This window comes from Littorina saxatilis, linkage group LG16 (genome assembly GCF_037325665.1).
Source record: "Littorina saxatilis isolate snail1 linkage group LG16, US_GU_Lsax_2.0, whole genome shotgun sequence".
In the NCBI taxonomy this organism is placed as follows: domain Eukaryota; kingdom Metazoa; phylum Mollusca; class Gastropoda; order Littorinimorpha; family Littorinidae; genus Littorina; species Littorina saxatilis.
Genome location: NC_090260.1, coordinates 30,334,420 through 30,348,276, shown reverse-complemented (window position 1 = coordinate 30,348,276; position 13,857 = coordinate 30,334,420).

Below are 13,857 nucleotides of genomic sequence, written 5' to 3'. Positions count from 1 at the left end.
TCTTATAAAATATCGTCAAACTCAGACAGCAAACTTCAGCTGGTTGCAAAAAGTATCACATACATTTTTTGCAAAATAAAAAATGACACAAACAATTTGCGAAAAAACCCGTTATTCTAAAAAAAATGTTTTACACACACTCAAAACCTTATTTGGAGGGTTTAGACGCACTCAACAACAAAAATGGCATACAATACTTTGTCCCAAATTCAGATTTTTTAATTGTCATTTTTGTAATTAATATACAATAATTTGCAAACTAAATACCATAATTGTTCACAAACAAAAGCTTTAAAATAATTCAGCTTTTAAAAAGTAGAGTAGCTGACCGCGCCAGCAAGAATCTAGCTGGCTATGATATGCCGCTGGTCATGGTCAGATCATGTGAGAAATGACAAATTGTAATCATGTGGTATCCATACGATTTCTGACATATGTACAATATGTGGCAACTGGCATCTGTCCCGCAGATGATTTCCAGATCTTTTGCTACCTGGGGTAGCATGAGGCATGGTACCTGAAAAAAACAGAGAAAAAAAAGAACTGATAGAATAAAGTGTAGCCAGAGAAAAATGTTCACAATTTGACAGTAAAGTGTATGACTGGGGGACACTACATTCTTTAACAGAGATTTTCCGCAGACTTTTCTTATCGCGCTTAGTCTGCCATGTGAACAGCTCCGGCATTTATAAAATATAAAGGCAAGACCTAGCAGCGACTCCAAAACGGCCTGACTGTACCGTGTATTAGCAAAGATTTTCCACAAACTTTTCTTATTGCGCTTACTGATAGGTCCAAGAAAAAAAAGAAAAAAAAAACTATATCCTCTGAAGACTGAAACTGAGCTTATTGCCATGAGTATGACTGGGGGACACTAAATTAAAAAAGTTTTAACAGTTGATGAATTTTTTTTTTTTTTTTTTTTTAATGATTTCAGAATTAAATCTTTGAGAAGAATTTGAAAGTTAAGGTTCATGGAGACTGGTCCAGTATCTTTTCTCAGATTACTGGGAATCTCTCTGCACATAATGACACAACACTATACCCTTTATTATTTATTATTAAACAACTTTTCCCCAACTTTAGTCAATTGAAAGTTCCTCCTTGGTTGTTCAGGCCAAGTCAGCAAAAAATCTGTAATGTGAACGGCTCCAGCAATTTAGAAACGATTAAGGCAAAACCTAACAGTGACTCCAAAATTGCTCGACTTGGCCGTGAATTAACAAAGATTTTCCACAGACTTTTCTTATCACGCTTACCGATAGGTTTGCTTTAGCGAGATTAGGAGAGAGAGAAATCATGAAGTTGAAAAGTTACTGATTTATGACGTACAGTGATGAATGAGTGGTTACTTACCTGACTCAATAAGCAGATCTTGTTTGTACTTCAAATCTCGCAGAATATCTGTTCGACCTGACCGGACCGTAGCTGTTCATTACTGCCACCCTGAAAAGATATCACAGAAATAGTTAACACTTGATGAAAATGTATGCAATTACAAAAGACACTTAAATTTGTTATAAGAAGTTATAGAACTTCAATTGATACTAAGAAAGTGAACAGCTGGTTTACTTTTTTAAATACAATGTTCAGTAAATTACTCTTTTTGTAAAACAGGATACAGAACTTCTTTAGTCGTTTAAAATTTGCTCCTGGGTTGTTGAGGCTAAGTCGGCGAAAAACATACTACAAAATAAAAACTCTGAAGAATAAAACTGAGAAAAGTGAGCCTATTACTATGAGTATGGCTGGGGGACACTGCATTCTTTAAAATTTGATGATTTTTTTTTAAATGAATAAAATCTTTGAGAGAATTTGACAGTTAAGGTTCACAGAGACTGGTTCATTACATTTCCTCAAATTACTGGACATATTTCTCAAACACACAGAGAAAAAAAGATGAAAAGGGTAGGAGCAAGCTGACAGTCACTCAATAACTGCACTGAAAGGAGTTGCAATAAATTGATGAATAATCACACTGACACAAAACTATACCCCTGCCTAGAGTTTCGCTTTTAGATCATCAGAAAACATTTAAGTGCTGTTCACATGGCAGACGAGCAAACAACTTTTCCCCAACTTACTTGTTTAAAAATATTTCCTGGGTTACTGGCAAAAAGTCAGCCATGTGAACGGCTCCAGCAAGTTAGAAACAATTAAGGTAAGACTTAGCAGCGACTCCAAAAACTGCTGGACTTGGCCATAGAATAAAAAAGATATTCCGCAGACTTTTCTTATAGCCGCTTACTGATTGGTTAGCTATAGTCAAACTATAGCCAAACTTCTTTTGTCGCATTAGGAGGTAGCTCTAATAGCTGCACTGGCCTTCAGAATAGAACAATTAAAAATATACCTGTACATCTTCACCTGGCCGCAGTAGCGAAACCACAGTCTGCGTTGGCGGCATCTGTGGCCATGTTGTCTGTTGAGGGCTGAGGTCACTGTCCATCTCAGCTTTCTTCAAGTTCAAGCACACTGTCATACTCATGGCTTTCTGAAAAATAAATCCTTGAAATGAATTAGGAACACAATGATTCATCATCCACAAGCCTCAAAGTCACACTCACAACAAAAACAAAATTGGAATGTATAGTAAAATTTAGAAACAATTAAGGTAAGACTGAGCAGCGACTACAAAAGCTGCTGGACTTGGCCGTGGAATAAAAAAGATATTCCGCAGACTTTTCTTATCGCCGCTTACTGATTGGTTAGCTAAAGAGTCAAACTATAGCCAAACTGCTTAAGTTGTTGCATTAGGAGGTAGCTCCAATAGCTGCACTGGCCTACAAAGTCTGACAAGAATCGTTGCTTAAAACAAGTTTGACAGTTTGCGCTGTTTAGTAGTTTACATCACCAGGGTAGCACTTTTGATTTGATTTGGCGCTGACTAAAATTGTTTCAAAGTAGGGGGAAAGTTGGTACACAGTCTGCCATGTAAACAAAAGTCACCACCTGACTCACCAAAGAGAAAAACAAAATTGAGGTTGGGAGAGAGAGAAATCTTGAAGTTGAACGGTTATTAATTTATGAGGCAGAGCGATATGAATGGTTACTTACCTAGACTCAATACGCAAGGTCTTGTTTGTAGTTCAGAGTATGTTTGACCTGACTGAAGCTGTTCATTACCGCCACCTTGAAAAAATATCACAGAAATAGTTAACACTTGATGAAGATGCAATTTACATTTGATGGATGACATTTTTTTAAATGAAGACAGAAAAAAATCTTTAAAAAGTCCACACTTGTTCATCAATTAAAACAAAATTGGAATGTATAATCAGTAGATTAGAAACCAGAAGTTTACCAAGAGACAGGAAGCTGATAAATGTTAAATGAGAATGTAAAAAACTACCATCCAATTCGCAGGTTACATACATTTGTTTACTTAAAAAAAAATCGGGTTGGTTGAATTTTGTCATCGTGTGTAATGTAGATCAGCTCGGGAATAAAATATATTATTCAATCACTATCAATATGAAAAGCAGAGTCTCGTCTACCTGTGAACAATGTTTCAAACTGATTGGATTATATTTGAAGCGAACTGGTAAGACATGTGTTGCAATTTAGCAACCTCCCCGATTTTTGTGTGCATGTGACCACAGGCGGAATGTATCGTCCACTGGACTACTACTATCACAGAAAGACTGTGATAGTAGTAGTCCAGTGGACGATACCTTCCGCCTGTGATGTGACCAGCGAATCGGAGCATTTTCACACTTTTACTGTTTTAGTTTTACAACTTCTATTCTAAAAAACAAACCACAAAATCAATCAACATCATATTTTTGGAAAAGTTAGTTGACTCACACCTCATTCAGAAAAAAAGAACTTGGATGAATAGAACAGTGTTCTTCTAGGGAAAAAAAAATCGAGACTGTGACTGTGAGTCACCGAGTCACTGACTGACTGAGTCAGTCATCAAATTCGAAATCAAATTGTTCCTTCAGTTAATTCACTTAGTACTTCGTGAGACAATCAATCTTCATTTTATAATGAAAGACAAGGATAACCTTACATCCAATAAGCAACTCAAAATACAAGGCAGGAAGATAAAAGGGTGAAAAATGCCAAAACATGTGGCATACTAAATGCGCTAAACGGAAGTGAGATCATTAATTAACAAGGGAAATAACTGAAAGATATTGCTCTTTGCAGTTGTTATTGTCTCGATTAAAACAAACGGCTCACTGATCTAAACATTATTTTAAGATGAGTGTAAATGCTCAGTTGACAAAAAAACAAAACTTCAGCAACTTTTTTCTATCCAAAAAAAAAAAAAAATTATCAAAGGTTGGCAGTCTCTTTGTTTTTGGATTTATTTTATCAAATAAAAAAAATAAAAAAGGCTGAGAACAAATTTTATGATAAAAATTTAATAAAAATCCGATACATAAAATAAAAATATTTGATTAAAAATAAAATGTATTCTTTGAACCCAAACTGTCTGAAAATAACTTTAAAAATGACCGAATAAAGGTTTTAATGCAATTAAAATTCTAAATAAAAAAAATGTTACCAAGAAGAATAACTAATTTTTATGTCAAAATGTCAAAATTAAATACAAGTAAAAATTAAAAAAAAAAGTGTTTTATAAAGAAAAAACATAAATGCACGGTATTAAATTAGGAAAACAAAGATTGCAATCACCTTTTCAAATAAGCGTGGTGAAATCGTTTCGACTGCGACAATCTGCGTAACAGTTGGCGAAAAAAAACTGAAAAAAACCTCGAGTTTCATGTAATTTACAGACACCAAAGTCAGACACACACTGTCCAGTGGTGGCGCGATGACGTCTTTTTACTGTGACGTCATCGAGTTTGAAATCAGCGACATGGAGATGCGGGCAGTACCTGAATTCAAGAAAAATACGTCATCGCCATTGTGTTACATTAAGACGACTCGCACTTTGCGGTAACACGTGAAATAAAACATCTGTCATCATTATTTCATTCCTTCTGATTAGAGGGAGAGAGAAAGAGAGAGAGAGAGAGAGAGAGAGAGAGAGAGAGAGAGAGAGAGAGAGAGAGAGAGAGAGAGAGAGAGAGAGAGAGAGAGAGAGAGAGAGAGAGAGAGAGAGAGAGATCAAATCAAATCAAATCAAATCAAATTTTATTTTACGAGGGTTGTGGCATAAGCAATATAAACGAGCTTCTTTTCAACCAGCCCTCGCCAAGAGAGGGACTATTCTAATCTTAAATACATATATCTATATACAAACGTAAAACAATTACAAAAGATAAGCATGACAGTAAAAAGAAAGAAAAAAAAAGAAAATAAAAAGAAAAAAAGGCAGAAAAACTATTCACATGGCTATATACACGTTGTAGGCTATACATACATTCTTGCGTTATGAAACACTGATGCTTTATGGACAGATATGATCAATATGAAAATAATCAGAACGAAGTCTTCCATCACTGTGACTTTTCGTAATTTGAAATTAAATGTAATGAGAGGTGTTTTTTGAAAGTATTGAGACTTGTTGGGACTCGAACTGATTCCGGGAGAGAATTCCACAAAACGCTGCCAGAATAAGCTAAACTTGATTTAAAGAAATCTATCCGCGGAATGGGGACGTTGAATTTTCGGCTTGGTTTGGCTTTAAATTTTGTAATGAAAGCACTCGGTGCATGGCCGGAAAGGATTTTGTGAAGGAGCACGCCTTTATTTGATTTAAATCTTTCTTTTAAGGGCAAAATCTTAATTTTTTTTATAATCGTCGAAAACAAGACTGGATTGTTTTAATAGAACTGATTTTAGTGCTCGTCTGTGTAGACTGTACATGGTTTTAAAATGTTTGCACTGGCTGAGTCCCAGATGGTCGAACAATAATCCGTGATGGTTTGTATGTATGCATTATAAAATAATAACCTTGAGTGTGGATCAAGAAAGTGCTTTATTCTGTTCAACAAATATATTTTCCTCGACATGGTCTTACACAACGATCTAACATGATGGGTCCAAGATAAATTATTATCGATATTTACTCCCAAAACTTTGTGATCTCCTACTTCCGCTATTGCATCGTTGCCAATTAATAAGGAATGAGGATTATTCTTGATGTTTTGTCTTTTTTGCCTTGTTGTAATTAACATGTATTTGGTCTGTTGGGGGTGAAGACTCATGTGGTTATATTTCGTCCAATTAATGAGATCATCTACACTGTTCTGCAATGATAAATAAACTTTGTCTAATTTTTTTATCAGAAGTGTGTATGGTCGTATCATCAGCAAATAGTTCACAATCATCATTAACACTAAAAGGAAGATCGTTAATATACAGAGAGAAAAGAAGTGGCCCAAGGACAGAACCCTGGGGGACTCCATATAACACCGGTCTTTTACTTGACATAGTGGAATTCACGCAGACGGATTGCTCTCGTCCGGCTAAGAAAGATGAGAGGAGGCATAGGGTTAGGGGTGACAATCTATACTCAGCTAATTTTCTTAAAAGTAACTCATGATTAATGACGTCGAATGCTTTTGCAAAATCGACGAATAGGACACCACAGAGTTCATTATTATTAATGTTGCTAAGCAAGTTTTCAAGAAGGTTTATTAATGCTGTGTGGCACGAATGATTTTCTCTGAAGCCTGACTGATTTGAATGAATAAGGTCGTATTTCTTCAAATGTGCGGCCAAGTGTGTATATATGTGTTTTTCAAGTGGTTTGGATAAAACAGGAAGAAGCGAGATTGGTCTGTAATTGGCGGGGTCAGAAGAATTACCTGATTTGAATAGCGGGATTACTTTTGCCTCCTTTAATTTGGCAGGAAAGTCAGATTTGTCCAGGCACAAGTTGTAAACGTATGTCAGAGATTCTGCAATAAAAGGGGCAGACAACTTCAAAATTTTCCCATCAAGATTATCTAGACCATGAGTACCAGTTTGTTTTAAGCATATCAGATAATGGAAGACTTCGCTCACAGATAACAGGGGGATGTCTAAATTATGTGTAAGAGAGAGAGAGAGAGAGAGAGAGAGAGAGAGAGAGAGAGAGAGAGACAGAGACAGAGACAGAGACAGAGACAGAGAGACAGAGAGAGAGGGGGGGGGGGAGAGAGTATGCATTTGTGAGTATAGCAGCAGGAAACGCCAAGCCTAGTAATCAACAACCTAAAGAAGGGGGTGGGAAACGAAAGAGAGGGTAAAAAGAACACGCCCCTCTTCACTAAACCTTCATAAAAACTGACTGTAAAACTTAACAAAGATGGTCCTAAAACAAAAAGGGACGTTATGTGTTGTATCCAAAAACGATGTGATTAAAACATTACAAGAAAAGGTAGGGCAAAGAAGATCCTGAAATCTTCAACTCGAATCATTTCCTATAGCTACGTGGTGGGTAAAGTCCAGTTGCGGGAGGGGAGGGGGGGACTAGAACAAAGGCCCCTCTGTGGTCAGTCGGCTTCCCAGGGCCAGCCAAGCTCGCCTCAGCAGCACATGTGAAAGTAATTAACTCGCTCGGTACCGAAGTTTTGCTAAGGAATAGAGTAAAACTCCAATTCGGCTGCACAAAAATTGTCCGCTTAAAGTGACCTACTTTCTCTGCTCAACGCACGGGCTATTCGTACTGTATCTCCTTTTGTACACTTACAAGGCTCTTATGGGGAAAATAAGAGATACTAAAAAAAATGTATGTGCACTGCACTTTTCTCCACAATGCCCCCTTCTAAAAAAATAAGTTTGTCCCCAAACTTGGCAACATCATGAAAAGAAGATGAACACATCTTAGAATAAAAAAAAAGTACAAGAAGGAGGAAAGTGTCACCGATCTCATCCCAGTTTTACAAACCAAAAAGGATAACACAAAAATTCTAATCCTACCATCACTACGGCAGTTATGCTTCTCCAAATCGTGACGAAATCGAAACATGGCAAAGAATATTTTAGGATTGATTTCCTAAGTCGATTATTCTTTAACAAAAGTACAACGGAGAAAACGACAACTGGCCTACATTGGTTACACTCTTCAAAAACTTTCTCAAATGTACATTGGTATGACACTCAACATTTGACCACCATCTGTTGAGTTAAACAACGCCCAATGAGCGTGACACCCATCATAAAACCACCACGCACTCTTAGATGCTTTCCTGAACAAATCTTCAACCCTGACAGTTTTTCTTGAGAAAAACAACAAAATACCATGGGTTCAAGCACTGAATGACTATATGCAGGTTACAATACAAAAACAGAATATCTACAAGAGCCTCGGTTCTCTTTCAAACCAACATCGATTACAGATTCTGTTACACCTATCTACCGAGCCCAGGCTCAAGACATCGGACCGAACCAGTAAACCAGCTGTAAACGACACACCTTTTCCTTCCATCGTTAGTCTTTTATATCCTGCACACATAATCCTAAAGTTCGTTCAAAGTACCCAAGCATGGCCCGTGCACAAAGGAAAGGCGATCGAGGTTTAAATGTAGTTTTTTTAACACAATCCAGAGAACACCAGCGCTTGTGAGAGCAAAACGTTTGCCCGCAGGGAAGTGAACCTTTCTTATCTTTCGCACCGGAGAGCTATTCAAGCAGGGCATTGTGCAAGTTGGCTATTGACACGGGGTTATTGAGGCCATGTAGTGGAGAGTGATCATCTGGGCTGTTACAACTACACCAACAGTTAATAATTAACTCATTTATTACAAGCAGAAGCAAACATGGAAATTATGAAACATGGCTTCAACGTCACTCAGAAAAGCTCTTTTGTCGTGAAACTAGCTGCAATTCGTAAGCATGCATTGGGTTTTTAACAGTGTCGTACCTGATAAATCAACAGAACCACTTTGTAATTTTTTTCTTGTATTTTTCTTCACACTATTTTGTAAATGTTTACTTGAATTAATACTGTCCCAGTTGTAGTATTTTTGTTCAAAAACGTGTAAAAGGTTTGTGTGCACCCTGTCTATTTAATAAAAAAAAATCCATTTAAGCTCGGATTGCTTTTAATTACATTTCAAAACTCTTCTAAAAGACCAAAGATAATTGCAATATTATTAGTTTTACAAACTTTCATTTGATAATAGAATTGGTTGTTTCACCCTACACTTACTAACCTAAAACGTGTATGCATATATCTACGAAAAACAAACATTGATTGGATTTAAAATGATTTGATATGAAGTGCTCTATCTGAAAACCATGCAGGAACGATTTGTGAATTACCTCCCTTTGGCTTAACTAGGCCGGACTTATTGTCCTTGGTTGCAAAACAAGGGTTTACTGAAAGATACTTGTGATTTTGACAACTTCAAAGGGAGCGATTATAAAGTACAAGGATGCAGTTACAGTCTTGAACTTTCTTCTCCGTAGATCTTTGAATTCAAACTAAACTTGGCCATAAAAGATATTGTGACAAATGTCGCACCCAAATTAAAGCATTAATTCTCGTGCCACCATTTCATTCACACTTTCTATGCCAGTTAAGGCCGTTCACTTGAATTTCTGGATCAGCTTTCGGATTAAATGCTTTAATTTAGGTGCAAAATGTGTCGCAATAATTGTTTGGCCAAGTTTCATTGCAGGCCTACTGAGAGTTCCTCTGAGACAATAATAACCAGCCAACACCATTGTCGTTGTAAGACGCAGGTTCCGTTAGAAATGTGACGACGTGAGGGTTACATTTCGTGGTGTAGCTGTTCCACTCCACGTCTCTGAATCCAAAGCCATATTGCAGGCCTACTGACAGTTCCTCTGAGACAACAACCATCCAACATCATTGTCATCGTAAGACCCAGGCTCCGTTAGAGCTGTGACGACTTGAAGTTTGCATTTCATGCTGACTCTGTTCCACTCCGTGGTCAGACAAGACCCATACTGGACGCAGGCAGCATTACAACTCTCAAGATCGACATAATCATGCTCTTCCACGTTGTGTCCGGCGATGCCCGCTTGGTCGTACAGGACGAAGTTGGGTGTGAGGGAAGAGACGGCGCAGTCTGAAAAATAGAGACCGAATATAAGTTGCCAACTTGCTATTTTAGCTATGTGGTGGAGCCTGGTACGAGTATGTTGCGAAAATGTACGCAAGCTATTCAGGTCCATACAAATACTGAGCACCGTCAGGCACCTATGGTTTATTTAATTAGGTGATGCAGCAAGTGCCTATGAATTGTCGGGAAAACCGAAGTATAATTACGTCAAAGTTTCGCTATCAGTTGACGTCATTTTGTTTGTCGTCAAGGAGTTGTCGTATTTCTTGAAGGAGTTTCCTTCAAAGCTTATTCTTTTACTTTCGATGTGATCGTTAGTTTACTTTGTTCCTTTGTATTGAGAACATAAGGAGTTAGATAATAAATGAGGTTATTATTAGGTACGAAATTCTTGATCGCTATTTTCGCGAATAGACAAGAGTTACCATTGGTCTAGGTTAGCTAACAACGCAAAGATGAGTTTCGGTTAGCGATTAAGGAGTCTGCGCAGAGAGAGAAAAGAATAACGATCGAAAAGGAAAAGCAACGGAAAGTGGAAGAGAAGGAGCGAAAGCATGAAAGAACCACAACGGCACCGTTCTATGCCTATGCCTAGAAGTAAAAACCATCGCCAAGGGCGAACGAAGTTGGCAAAGACTTCCACAGCGGAGACACCCTGTCTTTCACGGGGCGACCAGAGAGATGGCAGCAAGCGACAGCGGTAGCCGGTAACCGTTAGGGTGATGGAATCTTTTCTCGGTAAATATGTTTTTTAGATCCAAGTTGATTTCCCCAAGGTTACCAAGTTAATTTTTATAAGCACTGTATTGGTCACGGTATCACAAGTGTGATCGAATACCAAGATTTTATGTGATCACTGTAGATCAATCGTAATACATTGTATGAACGTTGAACAGCATGAGGAACGAATGTGGATAATTAATTGTTTATAAAGTGCTATAATGAATGATATGGTCGGACCTCCATTTGAATAACAAGATGTGTTTTTATCACACAGGTCTCAGGGGAAACGGTTTGTATAATGATAGAGTAATTCCCAGTTCTGAGACTTGTTATTATTTCGACAGATATATGTTGGTGTTTCGAGTTACGACTACGAGTTTCCAGTTCGAGATCCGAGGGACGAGTTTTCTACGATCAACCCTCTAACTTCGTCCGATGTTTTCCTGATCATCAATGATGAACTTTATGTAACCGTTCGACAATAACCAGCCTGGACCACACGACGTTCCGACCGTCTACATCATCACTTCGTATTTTCAAGATGAGTGACTTTTAGATCCAGGATATAAGAACGATACAAAAATGAAGAATAATCCGGCGACCTTGGAACAAGCAAATAAATAAAAAGTTGAATCTATAAATTTACAAATACGTCTTGTGTGTTTTGTGCATGAATCTGCAATAGTGGTGTGATAGAATTTTTTTTAGAAACAAAATTCATTCTTGTTCTGATTTATAACGTAAAAGGTGAGGTCTTCGTACCCTCCGAGTACGCAACAGACCAGGATCCGCAACAGAGTATTAGACCAGGTTTCCCGTTGGGGTGGTAACTTTCTCGTCGACTTCAGCCCAGGAGAAAACAGCAGCCAGACCCAGTCACAAACAGATCTCCACAATAGACGATTTTCGGAAACAACTGTCAGGATTTGCAAGCGTTAAGGAAGAGTTGCGCCCCTTAGCTCGTACAGACAGGAAACACGTGGTCGACCAGTTGAAACCACGATTGCAGCGTATAACAGACTCTGACATGTATATTATGCAGTGTCCAATCGATATGATGCCTTTTTCTTTCAAAAATGTGCACATCGGAGTCACGATTCAATTGATGGCCGACAGCGATCGCTGAGCACGCGTGTCAGTATCCCACGCTGCCGTGACCTCGACCTCAAGCGCGGAAAGGCACGTGTCCTCACGCAAAAGCCGTTGTCGGCTATTACTGGTAGCAAGCGATCCGGCATTGCCGACGCAAATCGTTAACTTCGATGTGTATATTTTCGAAAGAAACGTGGTCATATCCAGCGGACACCGCATACCATACACGCTATAGGATCTGGAGGTAAGTGGGGCGCAACTCTTCTACAACGCTTGTCTTCTTCTGTGTTCATGGGCTTAGAGTCCCATGTTCACTCATGTTTTTAGCACGAGTGGATATTTACGTGTATGACCGTTTTTACCCCGCCATTCAAGCAGCATACGCCGATTTCGGAGGAGGCATGCTGGGTATTTTCGTGTTTCTATGACCCACCGAACTCTGACATGGATTACAGAATCTTTTCCGTGCGCACTTGGACTTGTGCTTGCGTGTACACACAAAGGGGTTAAGTCACTAAACAGGTCTGCACATAAGTTGACCTGGGAGATCGGAAAAATCTTCACTCTTAACCCACCAGGCGGCAGCGACCGGGATCGAACTCACGACCTCCTGATTAGGTCTTTCCACCACGCCACTGCGCCCGTCAATACAACGCTTGTAAATCCTGAGAGAAATATTCCCGGAAAACGTCTACTTACAGATGTCTAACCGGCGACGCAAGCGAAACGTCAAGATATTATAAAGACCCCACGCTCATAGTCGACAGACAACTCTGTCAGTGCTGAGATGCTTCTCTGAAGGGAGACAACTGCGTTACCCTGTCACACAAGTTGTGCCCCATTTCGGTATGAATTTTCTCTCGTTCCCTTAATTAAAATTAAATCAAATCAAATCAAATCAACTGTATTATGTAACATCTGAGAAATTACATTGGCGTGGCATAAAATTGAAGACAAACGTATTAACTTATACAATTCTTATATAACCAACAACCCCGCTACCGGCACGGTTGGCCTAGTGGTAAGGCGTCCGCCCCGTGATCGGGAGGTCGTGGGTTCGAACCCCGGCCGGGTCATACCTAAGACTTTAAAATTGGCAATCTAGTGGCTGCTCCGGGGTTAGTGCTAGGACTGGTTGGTCCGGTGTCAGAATAATGTGACTTGGTGAGACATGAAGCCTGTGCTGCGACTTCTGTCTTGTGTGTGGCGCACGTTATATGTCAAAGCAGCACCGCCCTGATATGGCCCTTCGTGGTCGGCTGGGCGTTAAGCAAACAAACAAACAAACAATCCCGCTGAATAGAAATAATCTTTCCGTATTAATGTAAAATATTGATTTAAACACCCACATACACACACACACACACACACACACACGTTTGGATGAAATAAATTCATGTAAAAAAAAAAACCAAGTAAAAAAAATGTTGAGTTTAAAAAAAAAAAATACAACTACAGTAAAAGAAATACGCAGTGATATAACAAAATCTTACACAGCAGTATCATGATGACAGAAACAAAACATTTAACACTGTCTGTAAAATATATATCTGGAATACTGACCGGTGACACACTGGTTGAGGTTTTCAGAGTAGAAGTATCCAGGGGTACACACACACGTGTTCCTACGACATCTCACGTTAGCGATGTTACTGCAGTCCGCATCAATGCTGCAGCTGTTCTGCAACCATTCTGTAATGTATTTTAGAATTAGTCACATGTATATCATCCTGCATCATCACGTGGTGGTAAGACGTCGGCCTCTTAATCGGAAGGTCGTGAGTTCGAATCCCGGCCTCGGCCACCTGGTGGGTTGAGGGTGGAGATTTGTCCGATCTCCCAGGTCAACTTATGTGCAGACCTGCTAGGGCATTATCCCCCTTCGTGTGTACACGCAAGCATAAGACCAAGTGCGCACAGAAAAGATCATGTAATCCATGTCAGAGTTCGCTGGGTTATGGAAACACGAAAATATCCAGCATGCTTCCCCCGAAATCGGTGTATGCTGCCACAATAGCTCGCTTTTCAAATATTAAAAAACTCGCTTTCGCTCGCAGGTTCAATATTCAAAAAAGCAACTCGTGTGCAGCAAGCCATAAAGTATCCT